The 19,495-nt window shown below is 43.8% G+C and overlaps 1 protein-coding gene across 1 annotated transcript in view; it reads right to left on the minus strand.

Annotated features, from left to right (window-relative positions):
- Window positions 1-19,495, minus strand: part of MGMT (O-6-methylguanine-DNA methyltransferase) — a 299,169-nt gene that overhangs the window by 9,044 nt on the left and 270,630 nt on the right. The gene's annotated exons all lie outside the window — the stretch shown is intronic.

The following is a 19,495-nucleotide window of genomic DNA, read 5'->3' on the forward strand; positions in this document are numbered from 1 at the left end:
GCACCACAGTATGCAGGGGCTGGCGGTGACCTTGGCTACAGGCATCTTTAGTGAATAGGGCTGCAAAAATCAAATGACTTGATTCCCATTTTAATTGACTAACCACATCCAACTGCATTTGTGCCGCATCCTGCTGCAGGAATGAGGAGGTGATTGCAGGACAACATTCTCTCCCTCTGCCTCCAGGTTTCAGAACTGTTACCTGGGAGTGGTGTCGGCGGGAGAGAAACTGGGGCACGCGAAGAAGGCCTGTCTGAATCAGTACCTATTGTCTTTCCAAGGGGGACATGCAGCTCAGGACCACTGGAGACAGAGCCACGTCCTCCAGCGCAGGGGCTCCAGCCCCTCCAGGGGCACGAGTTTCTGAATAGCAGCAACAAAGGGAAGGCTTCCACGGGCAGGAACGATGTTCCGAGTGTGTCCACAAGAACACTAATTACACTTGGTGCCAAGCTGGCAAAGTGTGATTTGGTTCTTAAAGGAAACACACCCTTACATGTGTGTTAAATAATAAAAATCACTTCTTAACTGAAGGGAACGATAATCACTTCACTGGGAAAAAAATCTGTTTAGTCTTTATTATAACATTAAGCAAATTAAACATCAGCATAATCCAGGTGATACTAGAAAAGGGTCATCAAAGAAATTAACTTTGTTGTTCATTAATTTACATGGATTAGTAGAGGGCAAAAAGATAGCAAATGTGCTCTAGTTTTTTATGATATAATTTCAAACTGTACACCATTTGTGGCAGGAGGGTGACTTTGGGGTTAATCAGACTGATTTGTCCTTTTAATTGCTTTCTATTCAAAGAAAATTCATTAGATAATGTTCTCTTCAAAATTCATGAATCAATTTAACTGAAGAAACCACATTAACAGCTTCGGGTTCATTAGCACATGCAGTTGTATTACCGGCTGATGGCTGGGGGGGTGGTGGATTTCCTTGGGCAAATGCACTCTGTTTACTGTCATTTCTTCAGAAAACGTTTTGAAATCAAACTGTTAATCATTATTATGGTTGCTGTTGTTGTTATGCCTAACTTTAAAAAAAAGCAAAGCAAAGCGAGGTAGCCTGCTGTTGACTTGGAGGAACAGAGATTTCGGGGACAGCTGTCTTGGAAAAGAAACAATGAAAGCAGCACGTCAATACCACAAGAAGCAGAGGCCAATTTCCTGCCTTCCTCGGCGAACACAGAGTTGGTGGTTTTGTTTTCCGTGCTTTCTGTTAGGTGTTCTGGGAGAACGGCCTGGAACTTTACTAAACTTGTAGGAATGAAAACGAGGGAGGCGTGTGCAAACCTAAGTGGAGCGCGGAGCAGTTCTGAGAAACAATGGCACGGTTCCAAGGGCCTCATCTGAGCGCCAGCCTCGAGTGCTGCTCTGACAAATTGCTGCCAAATTATGGAGCACCTTTCTTTCCAAGTGTAAAAGTATCGTATAATAAAACAATTATATGTCCATAGATGAGCACAGAGTTTATCAAACATGTTCAGCTTCATTGTCAGTTTCTCATGGGAAACCATTTCTTAACTGGTCCATACCAGGCAACATATGAGGAAGTATAGCTCAAACAATGCAGTATTTAGCGATCAGGCACCTGATTTTACAAATGTATGAAACTGAAAACTCAGTTTCACCCTGCAGCAAACAAACGCAGTAATTAGTTGAAGCAGCTCTCAAAGAGCACAGGGCTTCGAACCCTGGCCTGTGCAGAATCACATGGCTGAATGCCACCCGTTCTTGAAGAAGGGCAATCCTTGCTGTTAAGCATCATATTCTATAATCCAGTGAAATCCACTCATAGACATTAACTCACGTGGAAAGTAGAAGTTCTTGAGGTTGAGGTGACAACATCAGTCCTCAGTAGCTGGAACAATCACTTCAGGTGGTCCAAAGGGGCAACCATTAAAACAGCAGCCTTCTGGTCCAGGCGCAGTGGCTCACGCCTATAATCCCAGCACTTTGGGAGGCCGAGGTGGGCGGATCACAAGGTCAGGAGTTCGAGACCACCCTGGCCAATATGGTGAAACTCCATCTCTACTAAAAAAAAAAATTAGCCGGGCGTGGTGGTGCTCGCCTGCGGTCCCAGCTACTCGGGAGGGTGAGGCAGAAGAATCACTTGAACCCGGGAGGCAGAGGTTGCAGTGATCTGAGATTGTGCCACTGCGCTCCAGCCTGGGCGACAGAGCGAGACTCTATCTCAAAAAACCAAAAACAAAACAAAAAAATACCCCAGCAGCCTTCTCTCTTTCACCATGGGCCTCCCCAGAGGGCAGCCCCGAGACCTGGGGGCTCTGTGACGCGGCCTCCGTAGCCACATTCTGGATGTTCCTCTCCCTTTCCCCTCCACTTCCCTTGTTTCCTTATGAAGGACATGGCTATTTTCATTTCGGCTTGGGCGGCTATTTAAATGTGTGCACCGTAACTGCCTCACCCAGAGAAGACTGTTTTCTAAACCCTCTGCCTGCATTGTGCATCCTCCGCCAAGGGTCTGGATTCCCTTTTCTGATGCTGGTCATGGGAGAAATCGTTTCGTGTCACAGACACTGGGTTTTTATGCAAGGTGTTTTCATGCCATGCCATGGAGTGGAGCTCAAGGCTCTGAGCAGGCCTGACACCTGAACCTGGACCAACTCGCCAAACCCAGCTCCAATAAGGAAGACAGCACACACCAGAGCACGGCAGGAGGACACAGACCGGGACCAGCCTGGCTCTGCCACTGCTGAGCTCAGACTCATCACTTCCTTATCCTGGGCATCCATCTCTCCTCGGTGATAATCTGCTAAGAGCCACCTCAGCAAACACACCTGTGCATCCACTGCACACAGCCAGGCTCAGAGCACAGTCAACAGCAGAGCTGGCCAGGCAGCTGGCCCTCTCTGAGATCAGGGCTCAGACAAGCACTGAGGGTCTCTTTCCTGGGAGGCAGACCATTCTGCTTCCAAGTTCTTGAGGAGGAGTCTCCTTTCCCTCAACCCTCACAGCTCCGTGGGTGGTGACCTGTCAAGGTCCGTGTGGCTTCCTGGGAGGAAGGGGCATCCTTCAGCAGCCCAGGCTTTGGGACTTTTCCTTAGCCAGGCTGCAGCTAGCAGGGGCACACTCAGGCCCATACACATCGGTGCTACCTGCTGGGCCATGCCTGGGGAGCATCTCAGCAGCTGTGCTGTGGCCATGGCCAACAAAGAGCAACAGATAGCAAGAAAGAGCAGGGCATCAGCTCCTGCAGGACATCCCTGTGCAGCAGCCACTGGCCCGGAAGGGGGATCCCCAGGAGCTGGTGTCCCTGGCACAAGTCACAGCTATTTGACCTAATGCTCCCTGGCCATCAAAAGCAGCCAGAATAAACCTGAAACACAAATGGAGGGAAAGGGGGATTCTGGTTCCAGGTAAAATGAAGCAAGTCACTCTATACTTGTCTCTTCTACTGAATGTCTTTATAAAACCTGGACAGAAGGCATGGAGCAGCTACGTGAGGGCTGGGAAGAGTCAGTAGTAGTGGGCAGCCTCGGAAAGAAGATAAGAATTTCAAGTACCACGGAAAAGATAAATGGGCTTCCTAGGTTATCCCTCTGTTATCCTCAGCCCAAACTTATTACAGCCTGAGCCCTGGAGGCAAAGCCTGGCACAGCTGGGGAGCCCCCTAGGGGCTCTAATCCACTTTGAGGAAGGAAAAGCATCTCCTACTGCTGGGGTTTCAATGTGTTCCTGTGCTGGAAACAACTGCCACTGTGACAGTGTTAAGACGTGATTAGGTCATGAGGGCCCCTCCCTCAGGAATGGATGAATGCTGTTATTGCTGGAATTGGTTATCGAGGGACTTTGGCCCCTTTTTTCCTGTCTGGTATGCTTCCTCGCCATGGAATGCCTTCCACCATGGGGTGGCCCTCAGCAGATGCCAGCATCATGCTCTTGGACTTCTCAGCCTCCAGAACTGTGAGCCCAATAAATTCCTATTCTTTATCAATTACCTAGATGGCAGTGTTGTTATAGCAGCAGAAAATGGGCTGAGACAACTATGTTCAGGGTGAGTGAGGAATTGTCCCTTTTTGGTGTTATCTCTGAGCCCTTGAACCTCAGCTTCTCCCTAAGCAATCCTGTGGTATGGGGGACAACAGGGGCCGCAGGAGCCCAAACCAGTGAGGGGGGGGATGGTCCCTTTCTGATGGGAAGAGGTGTGCTCCCCCTAAGAGGTGGGTGAAATGTCTTTGTTTTTTACCTCTGTCTTCCTGATGCTTGGACCCAGATTGAGGTTTAGTAATAGGAAGAGTTTAGCGGAGTGGGGTAAAGCCCCAGCTGTCTGTCCAGGGGACTGAAGAGGGAGCCCTGAGAACTAAAAAGTGCCAAGAAGATTGTGGAGGAAAACGAGTTCATGGAAGCAAACCAAAAAGTTGTTGATAAATTTCTGGATTCACCTGTTCAGGTGAGCTGTCTACTTCCCCGCCTATGCACATGTGGATTTGGCCCTAAACTGCAGACTTTGAGAACTGACATAAGAATTAGGCACTGCCAGTTCCCAAACTGGCTGGTAACTGGTGCACAAAAGAACTGATCTTAAGAGGACTGCAAAGGGTTTGAAAATTGAACAAATATTGAAGCTGGTCAGAACTTACAAACTAACTAAATCCAACCAGGTTGACTGCCTGCTAAAACAAAAATATCAACATTATCTGTAGGATTTATATAAAACCCAGAGTCTCACAATATTCAAAATGACCAGGATACAATCGAAAATTACCAAGCATGCAAATAATCAGAAAAATAAACTGACCAGGGAAAAAATCAACTCATGCCAAGGCTGAGATGACCCAAAAGTTGAAATCATCTAACAAAAAGTTTAAGAGATCTGTTATAAAAATGCTGCAAGGGAAGATGCTCTTGAAACAAATGAAAGAACACAAATAGAAGCTATCAAGAATAATAAAGTAGAAAATTTAGTGTTGAAAAATACAATAACCAAAATTAAAAACTGTACTGCATAGGATCAATAGTAGAATGGAGATGCCGAGAAAAGAGTCAATAAAACTGAAGCCAAGTTAACAGAAAATCATCCAAACAACAGAAAGAAAAGTATTTAAAATAGACAAAAAGAGAACACGTGAGACAAGGTCAGCAGATCTATTTATGTCACTGGAGTTACAGAAAAAGAGGAAAAATAGTACGGGAAAAAATTCAAAGAAATAATAGCTAAAATTTTGTCAAATTTGGCAAAAGATACACAACTGTAGATTTAAGAAGCCCAGAAAACTGCAAACAGGACACATTCAAAGAAATCCATTCCCAGAAAAATCATGATCAAACTGCTGAAAGCTTCAGAGAAAGTCTTGAAAGCCACTAGAAACAAACAATGCATTATGTACAAGGAAACAGTCATTTGAATGACTGTGGGATTCTCATCACAAACAACTGAGTCCAGAGGAAGTAAAACAGCACTTTTGAAGTGCTGAAAGAAAGAAAAAAACCTGTCAACTCAGGATTCTATATCCAATGTTTAGGGATCCTTCAGGAATGAAGTTAGAGACATTTTCTGATAAAAAGGAAAATCTAAGGTAATTCATTGCCAGTAATCTGATCTTTAGAATGGCTAAAGGAAATTCTTTAGAAAAAAGGGAAATGATGGTTATAGTTATCCATATACTTACTCTAGAGAAGCTTGGAACATCAGGAATGCAGGCAGAGTAAGAAAAATGTAAGTATATGGAAAACTATTACAGGCTATTTTCCTCAAGTTTTTCAAGATATGTTTATTAGCCAAAAGCAAAAATTATGACATGTGAGATGAGATTTTCAATTTATGTAAACATAATACATGACACTATAACATAAAAGGAGAGTTAAAAGGATCTATATAATCATAAGATTTCTATATTCCACTTAAAAAGGTAAAATAGTGATTCCAATTAGACTGCAAAAGAAAGTATTATAATCCCTAAAACAGTCACTAGAAAAACTATATGAAGAGATATGGTAAAAAACACAACAAATAAAACAAAATACTAAAACAAGTTAAAAATAGCCCAAAAGAAAGAAGAAAGAAAAAGGAAAAAAAGAGGGAACAAACAATAAAATGTTAGACCTAAATTCAAACATTAATAATTACATTAAATGTAAATGATCTAACCACACCAAGGAAAAGACAGAGACTGTCACAATAGATTTTTAAAAACATGCACAAGAAAATGCTGTCATAAGGAATTCACTTCAAATGATACCTGTAGGTAGGTTTAAAGTAAATGGATAGAAAAAGATATACCATGCAAACACAAATGTACAAAAAAAGTTAATACAAGACAAAGCAGACTTAAGAACAAATAAAATTCCCAGAGGGTAAGAAGGAATATTACACAGTGAGAGGGTCAATTCACAAAAACAAATCATCAATTCTAAATGTATATGTGTCTAACAACAGATTTCAAAACTCATGACAAAATTCAAGGAAAATTAGACAAATCTAGAATTACATGTGGAGACCTAAACATTTCTTTCTCAATAATCAATAGAACTAGGTGACAGAAAATTAGCAAAGATACACAAGTAAAAAATACTATCAACCGACTGGATTTAATGGATATTTACAGAACACTCTGCCCAATAACAGTAGAATCTATACTCTTTTCAAGTGTACATAAAACATTGACCAAGATATGCCATATTCTGGGCCATAAACCTTAACACATGCAAAATGACTGCAATCATACAAGTTACATCCTCTGATCATAATGGAATTAGACTAGAAATCAACAAAAACCATAATAGAAAATTCTCCAAACATTTGAACAGTAAACATATCACTTCTAAATAATCAATAGGTCAAAGAGAAAGTCTGAAGGAAAATTAAAAGAATATACTAAACAGAACGAAACTGAAAATAAAGCATATTAAAATTTATGGGACAAAGCTAAAACAATTTTTAGAGGAAAATTTATAGTATTAAGTGTCTATAGTAAAAAAGAAAGATCTCAATAATCTAAACTTCCAACTTAAGAAACCAGAAAAAGAAGAGAAAAATAAACTCAAAACAACCAGAAAGGAAATAATAAAGGCAAAGGCGAAAATCAACAAAATTGAAAACAGACAAATGATAGAGTAAAATCCATGAAATTAAAAATGAGTTCCATGAAATGATCAATACAATTTATAAATCTCTAAAAGACTGACAGAAAAGAAGAAACAAATAATCAATATCAGGAATAAAAGAGAAGATATTGCCACAGATCCCACAGATATTAAAGAGATAATAAGGTATTCCTACAAATAACTGTGTACTAAAATCCAACAACTATGAATAGACCAATCTATCAAAAACTACAAACTACCAAAACTCATCCAAGATGAAACTGAATACTCCTATAACTATTAAAGAAGTTGAATTCAGAGCTTGCCATCTTCGAAAAAGAAACCTCTAGGGCCAAGATGATTTTACCAGTGAATTCTACAAAATGTTTTAAAAATAAGATTGATTTGACATAATTTTTTCCAGAGAAAGGAAGATTTTCTAAAGTGTTTTATGAGACCAGCATTACTCCACCATCAAAACCAGAAAAAGTCAGAAACCAGAAGAGTACAGTTCAGTATCTCTTATGAACACAGGGTAAAAATCCTCAAAAAAATATTGGCAAATCAAATCCAGCAATACATAAAAAGAACAAGACATCAAAATTAAGTGGGGTTTGTCCCAGGAAAGCAAGGCTGATTCAATATTTGAAAATAAATCTACATTATGAAACTACAAGAATCAAGACAGGGTGGCATTGGTAAAAGAACAGACACAAAGGTCAATGAAACAGGCACACACAGATATACAGTCATTCCTTGGTATCCATTAGGTATTGGTTCCAGGACCCTTCTAGAATACCAAAATCCACGGATGCTCAAGTCATTGATATAAAATGGCATAGTATTTGCACATAACCCTTGCACATCCTCCTGTAGACCTTAAATCATCTCTAGATTACTTAGGATATCTGAACAATGTAAATGCTATGTAAATAGCTGTTATACTGTATTGTTGAGAGAATAATGACAAGGAGAAAAAGTCTGTACACTTTCAGTAAAGATGCAACCATTCTTTCTTCGTTGTTGAGCATTTTTTATCTGCAGTTGGTTGAATACATGGATGTAGAACCCATAAATACAAGGGCCAAATGTAGACTTTGACAAAGATCTTTGACAAAAAAAGCAAAAGCAATTCAATGGAGAAAGGATAGTCTTTTAAACAAATGGCCCTGGAACAATTAGACACCACATGAAGAAAAAGTGAATCTAGATACAGACTTTATACCTTTCTCAAAAATGAAATCAAAATGGATCACGGACCTAAATTTAAAAGGGAAAATCATACGCTTTCAGAAGATAACACAGGAGAAAATCTAAGCAACCTTAGGTTTGGAGAAGAGTTTTTAGATACAACATGATTCATGAAAGAAAAAAATAAGCTGGACTTTATTAAAATTAAAAACTTCTTTACTGCAAAAGATGCTGAGACTCTGAAAATGTGAGATAGACTAGGAGAAGATATATGTAAGACACATACCTGAAAAAGACTTGCATCTAAAATATATTACAAAAAGACTTAAAATTCAACAAGAAAAAAGTCAAACAACCCAATTAAAAAATGGGCAAGTCTTAACAGACACTTCACCAAAGAATATATACAGGTGACAAATAAGCACAAGGAAAGATATTTAACATAATCATTTGTCTTTAGGACTTGTAAACTAAAACAATGAGTATGATTACAATGGCTTTTAGAATGGCTAAAAATCCAAACACTGACAGTACCAAAAACTGCTGGCAAGGATGTGGAGCAAAAAGGATGCTTAAGCATTGCTGATGGGAATGCAAAATGATACAGCCACTTTGGAAGATTGTTCTGCAATTTCTTTCAAAGCCAGAGTCTTACTATGTGATCTGGCAATTACACACCCAGGTATTTACTCTACTGATTTGAAAGCTGACATCCTCACAAAAATCTGGCTGTGAATGTTTATAGCAGCTTTATTAACACTGCCAAAAGTTGTAAGTGACCAAAATGTTGTTCGATAGGTGAACGGATAAACAACTATGGTACATCCATACAATGGAATATTATTCAGTGAAAAAAATGAGCTATGAAGAAGACACGGAGAAAGCTAAATGTACACTGCTAAGCAAAGGAAGCCAGCCTGAAAAGGCTACATACTGTATGATCCCAATTAGATGACATTCTGGAAGAAGCAAAACTATACAGACAGAAAAAAGATAAATGGTTGCCAGGGGCACTTGCAGAAGGAGTGGGGGACTGAATAGGTGGAGCACAGGGGAATTTTTAGGGTGTAAAATTATTCTGTATGTAAAATTATTACTGTAATGGTGAAAACATGATATCATACATCTATCAAAGGCCATAGAAGCTTACAGCACAAAGAGTGAATCTAAGCAATGTATGCAAATTAACAACAACAAAACATTTAGAAGACCAGGGGATCCTGGGAAGAAACACAGACTGTGACAAGAGAATCTGACTGTATTATCAACTTATAAAACATTCTCACTGAATGGGGGAGGAGAGCTGATTTCTCCAAAAGTAACTTGAAAGTGAGTGGAGTCTATAAGACTAAAGGCAAAAGGAACTGCACATAAATACTGAACTCTAGTTGATAAAGTTGTTTCCCATGAGCACAGGTGTTAAACTCTCTGATACTATTCTTTATGTATACTGGGCTTGAATAATTAAGTAAATGGATGGCAGAAGGTGTGAGCCAGGTTTCTCATTGTGAGCAAGAGTTTACAGATAAGTAAGGAGAGGAGGCTAGAAGAATCCATGTGATAATGGATTAGAGTTGTAGATATCAGTAGGAACGAATGTTTAGCTTAATATAGACACAGATAATTGCATACAGAAATGTTTACAATATATATCTGTCCATGGGTTAGTACACACAAAGCTACTTCTGTGGTCTGTCAACTGAGAAGACTTAGAAATAACACCACCCCCGAGGCAAGGAGCAAACCTAGTGCCCAGTCCATGGTTTCTCATGCATTTTATAATAAAAGACACCAGACTCCTTCAAGAACTGGCCTTTTCCTCCCTAGGACTGGGACAGGAAATACACAAGATGGGCCTTGAGAATCTTGCAGTATCAGAAAGTCAGGACACACTCCAAAACAAAATGAAGCAAAAGAACAAAGACAAACATTCCAGACAAACCACAATAAGGAGAGTATGACAAAGGGACACAGGAGCAAACTGCACAATCTCCCAGATGGCCAAAACTGGAATAATCTGAGCAACAAAATAAAGTAGTATTGGAAGACAACCCAAAATATCAATATCCCTGAGTCCATACTAACATAAAAAAATGACTGAATACAGAAATAGGTGAGAGAGAAGAACTCTCCCACGCAGAAGCATTCCCAGTAACTTATGTAGATACTCTCTCTTCAAGGAGCAAAACTCCCCATTCCTAAGTGTGTTAAGTACAGCGACTTCTTTGGGACGAGTGCAGTACGCAGGGCAGATGGGGGAAGAGTAACTTTATCATGGAGTCACCTGACAAACACCACTACCCAGCCAGCTAATCAAAGTTGACATCAACAGTGATAAATGACACTGACAGCATGACTCCTTGATACGATCTCAGGAAAATGACAGCTTATCTATGTGGTTTTTCTCCTCACACGCTATAACCCCAGTCAAATCATGCAAAAAGCATAAAACATTCCAAAAGAGGAACATTCTACAAAATAGTTAATTAGTATTCCTTAACACTGTCTAGGCCATCTAAAACTAAGGACCTGTCAGAGCCAAGAGGGGCCAAAGGAGCTAGGATGACTAGATGTAATGCAGTATCCTAGGCAGGATCCTGGAATGGAAGAAGGGCAGTAGGTAAAAACTAAGAAAACTTCAAGATCATAGGACGTTAGTTAATATTAAGGTACCAACACTGGTTCATGAATCATAACACATGTACTGAACTAATGTAAGATGTCAAGTGTAAATGTCATCATAATAAGAATCAATGGTATAATTTGGGAAAATAGGTGTGGAGTATCAGAGAACCCTACTAATTTTTCAATTTTTCTGTAAATCTGAAACTATTCTAAAAACAAAGGCTATTAAAAACGAACATTATCTATCATATTAATATCCTAGAAAAACACAATCTATATCAAGTCAGAAAAAATATTTAATACAATTCAACATCCATTCATGATAAAAGCTCTCAGCAACCTAAGAATAGAAGGTAACATCCTCAATCTGACAACTGTATCTGCAAAAAACCCACAGTTAACATCATACTTAACTGTGCAAAAAAAGCAAGATGAGGAAATGGAAGACAATTGTTTCAGAAAAGAAGAAACAAACTCTCCCTATTTGCAGACAATATAATTGTCTATGGGAAAATACCCAGGAAATAATAGAAAAGTCTTAGAACTAATAAGTGAGTTTAGCAAAGTCACTAGATACAAGGTTGCTAAATAAAAATCAATCACCTTTCTATATACCACTGATAATGGCTCCAACCAAAATAAAATACTTAGATGTAAATCTAACAATTTGTATATAGGCTCTGTTTGTTGAAAATTACAAAATGCTGAAAAAGTAATCACAAGAATGTCTGAATAACTGAGGAGACATATCATGTTCATGGAAATCTCAATATCATAAAATTTAAATTCGAACAAACTGACCTATAGGTTTATTATCATTCCAATAAAAAAACCCTAGGAGAATTTATTGCAGATAGACATGTTGACTCTAAAATTTAGATGAAAGGGCAAAGGATTGAGACTAGCCAACATATTTTACAAGAGACAAAAAAGGTTAGAGAAATCACACTGACAGGTTTCAAGACTTACTATACATAATAATAATTATGTATTTGCAAAGGGATAAATACCTAGATTGTTGGAGTATTGATGGAGTTACTAGATGGAGTTAACGGAATAGAAGAGAGATTTCCAAAATGGACCTACTGAAGCACAACCAAATGTTTATTGACAAAGGTGCAAAGGGATTTCAATGAAGAAAGCATATTATTTTCAAAAAGTGGTGCTGGAAAATTGGATATCCATAGGCAAATAGTGAAGCGTGATGTAAATCTCATGTCTTACTTGAACAAATTAACTCAAAATATATCATAGATTTAAATGTAAAACATTAAACTAAAAAAAAAAAAGAAAATACATGACAAATCTTCATGACCTGGGGTTAGGCAAACAGTTGTTAGATATGTCCTCCAAATCATGATAAAAAAAAAGAGAGAGAGATAAATTGAACTTCATTAAAAAGGGAAAAAAATTGGTTTGTGAAAAAGTTTGGTCTATGAAAGTCAGGGTTTTTTTTTTTTTTTGAGACAGAGTCTCGCTCTGTCCCTCAGGCTGGGGCAAAGTGGCACGATCTTGGCTCACTGCAAGCTCTGCCTCCTGGGTTCATGCCATTCTCCTGCCTCAGCCTCCTGAGTAGCTGGGACTATAGGCGCCCGCCACCACGCCCAGCCAATTTTTTTTGTATTTTTTTTTTAGTAGAGACGGGGTTTCACCATGTTAGCCAGGATGGACTTGATCTCCTGACCTCATGATCCGCCCGCCTCGGCCTCCCAAAGTGCTGGGATTACAGGCGTGAGCCCCTGCGCCCAGCTGAAAGTCAGTGTTAAGAGAATAAAAGACTAGCTACTACTAGCTAGGAGAAAATACTTGGAAATAAGAAATCCAACAAGAGTCCTATCCTATCCAGAATATATAAAGATTTTTCCAAACTCAACAGTTCCAAACTGAAACTCAACAAACCACCTAACTTAAAAAAAAGGCAAAAGACTTGAATTGACACTTCCCCAAAGAGGATATAAGGAAGGGTCAATAACCACAAGAGAAGATGTTCAACATAACTGGCCATCAGGGAAATGCAAATGAAAACAATGAGATATCATTACATATCTATTAGAATGGCCAAAATAAAAAAACAGATCAATGGAGATATACCCACACGGTAGAGTACATTCAGCAAGAAAAATGAATAAGCTGTAGATACATGCAACAACTTGGATGAATCTCAAAGGCATTAACCTGAGTGAAAAAAGCCAGGCTCCAAAAGTTAAATACTGTCTGATTCCATTTATATGACATTCTCAAAAACACAAAGCCACGGTGTTGGAGAACATGTCGCAGTTGCCGAGAGCTGGAATGGGGGTGGGGAGAGGCCGTGGCTGCCAGGGGGAGGCGTGGGGGTGTCCAGGTGGTGGAACGCCTCTGCACCGATTTTGGGGGTGGTTACAGAAACACACATGCGCGTTAACATTCACGGGACTGTATACCCCACAAAAAGCCAATTTCACTACATGTTAATCTAAAAAATAAATTAACAAAAAGATGAGGGAAAACACATTTCCAGGTTACCTTCTCTTTAATCAAAGGGAGTTTTCTCCCCAAAGTTCAAGACACTAGGGACCAGTACTTCCTATTTAAAAGGGAATCTAGGTCACATTTTCTACAAAATCTTTCCCTCTGCGAGGCCCCACCACCTGCCATGCTCTCACAGAAGGCTGTCATCACGGAGCGCTCCTCCATCAGACTCACGGAGGACCAGGCACCTGCCTCCCGGGGCTCTATCCCAACACTCAGCACTGTGGGTGACCCAGAGTAGACATCCAGTAAGCACCTACTGGGTGAAGCAAGGTGGGTGGTGTCAGCATGGAGCCTGGGGACCATCCTTTCTTGGGAAGCTGGAAGACAGTGAAGGGCAGCATCTTCTGTAAACACAACCAGGGCCTACGGATCCCCACCCGGCATCTACTTCAACCTGGCCAAGAGGAACCTGATAAACCTTGCACACACGGCTAGCAATGTGGCGGGCCAGGAGCTCCTGTGGTCTGTGGTCCCTGTGGAGGCACACACTGAGAGTGAGCGGGAGAAGGTGCCCCAGCCCCGTGGGCTGGCTCTCTGTGGCACGCAGGAAGGCCATGGGGCCTGTGTGGCTCAGGCCTCTGCAGGCAGCCTTTGCCAGGCCTGTGAGGGCTCGGGCTCAGGTCAGGCATGGGGCTCACAGCAGGGGGAAGGTGCTGCCAGCTGCTTTAGTATGGTCCCTGGGGAAGGTGCGCCCAGCTTCATGGTGCTTGGCCAGCCAGAGGTGGGTGACCTGCAGAAGGAGCAGCTCCTGACACCTGGCTTGTGGCTTGCTCACTCTGAAGGCAGGGACACGATGTCACACACTCTCCATGGGCCTGGGCTACCAGGTTAGTTTGGACGTGCTCTGCACGCCATGGAGCTCATAGCCAGCTTGTGCACAGCTGCCCAGGCACAGAGGTGGCCTGGCACACACCCACGCCAGCCCCATCCGATGCCTTGTTTAGAAGACTCAGCAGGGGGGTTCTCTGTGCTTGCCAGGAGCCAGGCTGAGTCCCAGCGCTCACTGACCCCTAAGCAAGACTTCCCTGGGCCTGGACAACCTGGCCTCTAGGAGGACAGGACACCACCACTGCCTGGTTTTTTGAAATGTCTTTGGGACAAGCTTTCAAACATGTGCTTGAGGCTGAACAAGCACGGGCTTTCCTCCTACCCAGCCAGATGCTGTTTTATTCATCATGGAAGCAGAGGCTGTCCTCATCTGTCCTCACCAGGTCATCCCATCCTGACCAGGCATGGCCAGCATGAGCGCTGAGGGGCCTCCACAAATGAAAACACACCGAGGATGGCCCTCCAAAGCTCGAGTCAAGCCCACCTGCCCTGGCTGCTTCCACCATTAGGATGACCATCTGTAGCCAGTCTGGACACAATCTCTTCTTTCCATACGCTTTACACACTATTATATATACGCATACGACACAGTGGCTATGGAATACAATGTGGTTTAAGTGAAAACAATGGCATTTGTTTCGGCATGTCAGCCGTGACCTCTATGACCCCACAGGGAACAAGGAAGAAGCTAACATTGAAGAAGACAGTTGCCCCAAAGGTCCAGGAATGTTCCCAACCAAGTCACACTACGTGAATTAAATGCACACACTTGCACTTGAGGATGCCAGACTGGGGCATGGAGGGAGTGAGTGTGCGGACAATGGGCAGGGACAGACTGAGTTGGTGAAACACAGACACCTCTGTCAGAACTGTGGGCCGGTGAGGCCACGATGCCACCAACCAACGCACTGATGCACCTCAGTCCACTGACAGCTGCTGCACCCAACAGGGTCGGCCAACGGAGGGCCACAGAGGACATCTCTGACTCATGAAAACGGATGCGTGACAGCGTCTGTGGATGAACAAAGCCCCAAGTCAACGTGGGTTTCCAACATGCTATGAGATATGCTGCAAAAAACGGTGGCATTTGCCGGCAAGCACCAGTGGAACCCTCCTGAGTGAGGTGACGGCGAACGAGGTGCTAGAGTGGAAGTGACAGGTGGGCCTGGGTCTTGGATGGGTGGCAGTTTGCTGGGTAGAGATAAAGTGGGTTTTCCAGATAGATCAGGAATGACCCACCCCGCTCCACCCAACAGCCCACTATATACCACCCACAGAGTGGCTAAGGGGAAATCAGGGAAGACAGTGATTAGGCGGTAGGATTTCAGAGGCTCTCGAATCCAGGCGCGGCTCCGTTTTCTACCGTTTACCACCTCTGCGAAGGCTAAACATCTAGCTGCCATCTTCCGGCCCTGAGGACCTGGCTCTGAGCATGGGCTGCTATGGTGATGGGGCACTGCTGAATGCCCCAGCCCTGAGAACCTGGCTCTGAGCATGGGCCATTGCAGTTGTGGGGCACTGCTGAATGCCCTGGCCCTGATGACCTGGCTCTGAGCATGGGCTGCTGCGGTCCTGGGGCACTGCTGAACGCCCTGGGTCGCGCGCCGAGGTGGGACTCCATCCCAGTGCTCCTTCCAGCCCTGCACACGGTGTGAAGTCATTTTCCTGCAGATGGTGGAGTTACTGGAGATCACAGGCTAAGGGTGAATTCATTACTTCTGGCCCAATAACTTTTAAGAAAAAAAGGAGCTTCTGGCTCCTCCCACACAAGGACCTGCCCCACCCAGTAGACATGTGACCTCCCCAGACACAACACTGAGAGCAAGTCCTGACACAGAGGTGCAGCTCAGCGCTCGAGCCAATGACGGGAGGATGCCACACTGGGGCAGGTGCCTGGCCATCAGTCCCTTAAGTCCTGCTCTAGCATTTTGGGAGCCAATTTCTACTTCCCCAGTCATTATCCTTCCTCCAAAGTCTCCCCAGAGCCCCTCACTGAGCCCTGACATCCACTTTGCAAAGCTGGCGTTGCGACTCCCATTTAGAAAGGAGGACTAGGCTCAGAGCCACGGCCTGACCTACGGGCTCGTGGGGGCTCCGAGCTTCACTGCTGCTCTCTCAGGCCTGGACGGTGGGCCCAGGCACTCAAATGCTGACGCGGGCTTTGGGTCATCCCTGTCTGCAGCCAGCCCGGCTTCTGCGGCTGTGCTCTGGATGAATCTCGACCGACTCAGGGCCCAGGCACTGGCCACCTCTGGGAAACGGGATGCATGAGAAAGCTGAGTGGTGGAAAGCAGTCTCGGTGGTGTGAGTGTGATGGTGACCCGACTCAAAATATCAGCCCCTCCTTGAACACAATGGTAATGGTAAGCTGGGAAGAAAACCAGCCTCCCTCCTCCCAAAATGGAGACACTGATGTCTACACCTCGGAGACTCTCGTATAAACATCAAGGCCGACCACACAGCACTCACCACCTCCACCATGGGTCAGGTTCTTGGTGCGAGGGCCACATGCAGTCCTGGCGAACCTCCCAGCCTCCTGTGGCTGTCTTCCACTGAGGCAGGCATCAAGGCATTCCATTCTGCAAAAATGGACGACAGTGCCACTCTCTTGAAGTGTCTGTCTTTGAAAATCATCATTTCCAGAAGCATATTACCTATGATATCCTGCCATGGGTTTACTGTTGTTATTTTTAAATAAGTTAATACATTTAAAAAGTCTCAGGGCAGGGCGTGGTGGCTCAGGCCTGTAATCCCAGCACTTTGGGAGGCCGAGGCAGGTGGATCACAAGGTCAGGAGTTCAAGACCAGCCTGGCCAAAATGGTGAAACCCCAACTCTACTAAAAACACAAAAATCAGCCGGGTGTGGTGGCGGGTGCCTGTAATCCCAGCTGTACTGGCTGAGAGGGGCAGCCTGCATACGCAGGGTGTATGAGGCTGAGGCAGAAGAATCTCTTGAACCCGGGAGGCAGAGGTTGCAGTGAGCCAAGATCACAATGCATTTCACAATGCATTTCACTGCATTCAAGCCTGGGCGACAGAGCGAGACTCCATCTCAAAAAAAAAAAAAAAAAAAAAAAAAACAGTCTAAGGTTTAATTTCCAATATGGCAAATGTGCACAATATAGCCCTTATCATCAAAAGTCTTTGGGGTCCTCAATCATCTTAAAGAGGGGTCCAGAGGAATCAAGGGTCTGAACGGTGAAGACCACCGTGAGCCCACCCGGGCCTGGCAGGGCTCTGTGTCACACATAGGAATGCCCCGGTAGGTGCCATCTAGTCCTGGGCACGCCAGAACACAACCTCAGAGCTCACCTGGAGGCCAGATTATGCTACCAGCCCTTGGAAATGGACCTTCCTCCTGGCTGAAGTGTGGGGCGCCTGGTGACAGTCTCACCTAGGAGGCTCGCTCCTGGAGGTGAGGCACCACATCCTTGAAGCTCCCCCAGAGGCGTATTTGCACTCACTTTCCCAATACTTAGAGCCTCCTAAACTTATTTAACAAAAGAATTATGCCTAAGACTTTAAGCACAAACTTAAGGAAGCCTACAGAGAAATGATTAAACTGTGACTGTCCTGGTATGAATGTGAATAATTATACATTAACACCCTTTACCATTCAAATAATTGTCATTCAGCTCAAAGCTGAATAACTGACTTCTGAATAGGTGCTAATGGTTTCTGAACAATAGCAGAAATAGAATCATACTGTGCAAAAAAAATCAGAGGAGGGCAGGGCAAGCAGGACAGCAAGTGCTCAAGCTCATGGACCTCAGCGCAGTCAAGGTATCGCTGAGGTTAATTATAGAAGGGAGGGAAATCAAGTCTGACGAATTCTGCGAATTTCATTTGTCATCCTTATGCCTGCAAACCTTGCGTCTGCTCTGCTGTCTTTGGAGCGCTGGCTTTCTCTGCCTTCCCTTAGAAACACGCCAGACCTTGCAGACACAGGATGCTCTGATTCCTTCCCAGCCTCCTCTAGCAGTAGAATGAACACGCTCGCCTCACACAATCCCAGACTCACAGGGCACAACCTTGTTATCGAACAACATGAAAGTAGAAAATCTGATTCCAGATGACACATTATCAATGCATGCAAAACAATAATGTCCCTCATCTTGCCCAGAGTCAGCAGGGCCAGCATCAGTTCACGTCTTCCCTTCGTTGGTTTCACTGCAGTTGGTAGTATGTTTCAGCCCCACACCATTTCATGCTCAATGCGCCAATGGTTGCTAAAAACGCACTGACCTGCCCAAAGAACCTAAGTATGTAGGCTGCCCCCGTCAGCCAGTACAGGAACTCCTATTCGTTCATCAGAAACATCTGGAAGCTTCTTGCTGGTGTTCAGGAGGGAGGAGAAGTCATGTTGGCTTTACCAGTAGACATTTCATGCTGCTCCCGCAAGGCTAAAAATAAGCTGCTTCCCAAACTGGGGCGGTGCCCCATACACCCCACTGCCCACGCCCAGCAGACACCTCATATCAATGTCATCTGACTGTGTTTCAGGGAATGCTGACAAATCTAAGGGGGCGAGTGGGTCTGACTGCTCCCCACCCAGGTGGCTCCTTGAGCTGGTCTGAAGCAGCCCTGAGTTCTGTTCAATAATTTTCCATTGATCATCGTGCTGCTGCCGCCATTAGTTAACGTTTGAAGACCAACCCAACAGAAAGGAGCTGGGCCCTAAATTTCTTAATGAATTATTCTTTACTACGGGACACGGATTATGCCACGCGGCAGGCATATCATTACTGACAGAGCTGTCAGAAGGACGGGCAAAAGGAAACTGGCAAGCTTTAATTTCTCTGCAGAGAAATGAGAAGCTCTTTGGGGATTAATCTCAGTATCAACATTGAGCCTCTGCCTCGGGGCAGCTGAGGAATTCAAAAGGAGCTGTGCCTGGATTTTGAGTGATGGAATCTGGTTCCAACTGCACAGCTGACTTTGGTTGCTCACCTATTCAAATGAGGACAAGAGGCATGTAGGTGAGGCTGGCATCTCGGCAGGACAGGGACATGCAGGTGCCGGCAGGGGAGTGGGACAGGGAGGCCAAGGTGCTTGCAAAGTCATTGAGGGCAGAGGGGCCAGGCTATCAAGACATTGTGACCTGCTGCTCTCCTGGCCGGGACTGGGGTGCAAAGGTGCCTTCCGTGTGCAGTGGCTAACAGCATCAGACAGAGCCCGTGGGTCCCTTTGGCTTTTCACACGAGGCACCAAGTTTGTCTCCTGAAGAGTCCGTACTCATCCTGTTACAGAGGATGAGCTCAGAGGGTCTCCCTGTCCACTC

Source organism: Nomascus leucogenys, chromosome 3 (assembly GCF_006542625.1).
Source record: "Nomascus leucogenys isolate Asia chromosome 3, Asia_NLE_v1, whole genome shotgun sequence".
In the NCBI taxonomy this organism is placed as follows: Eukaryota; Metazoa; Chordata; class Mammalia; order Primates; family Hylobatidae; genus Nomascus; species Nomascus leucogenys.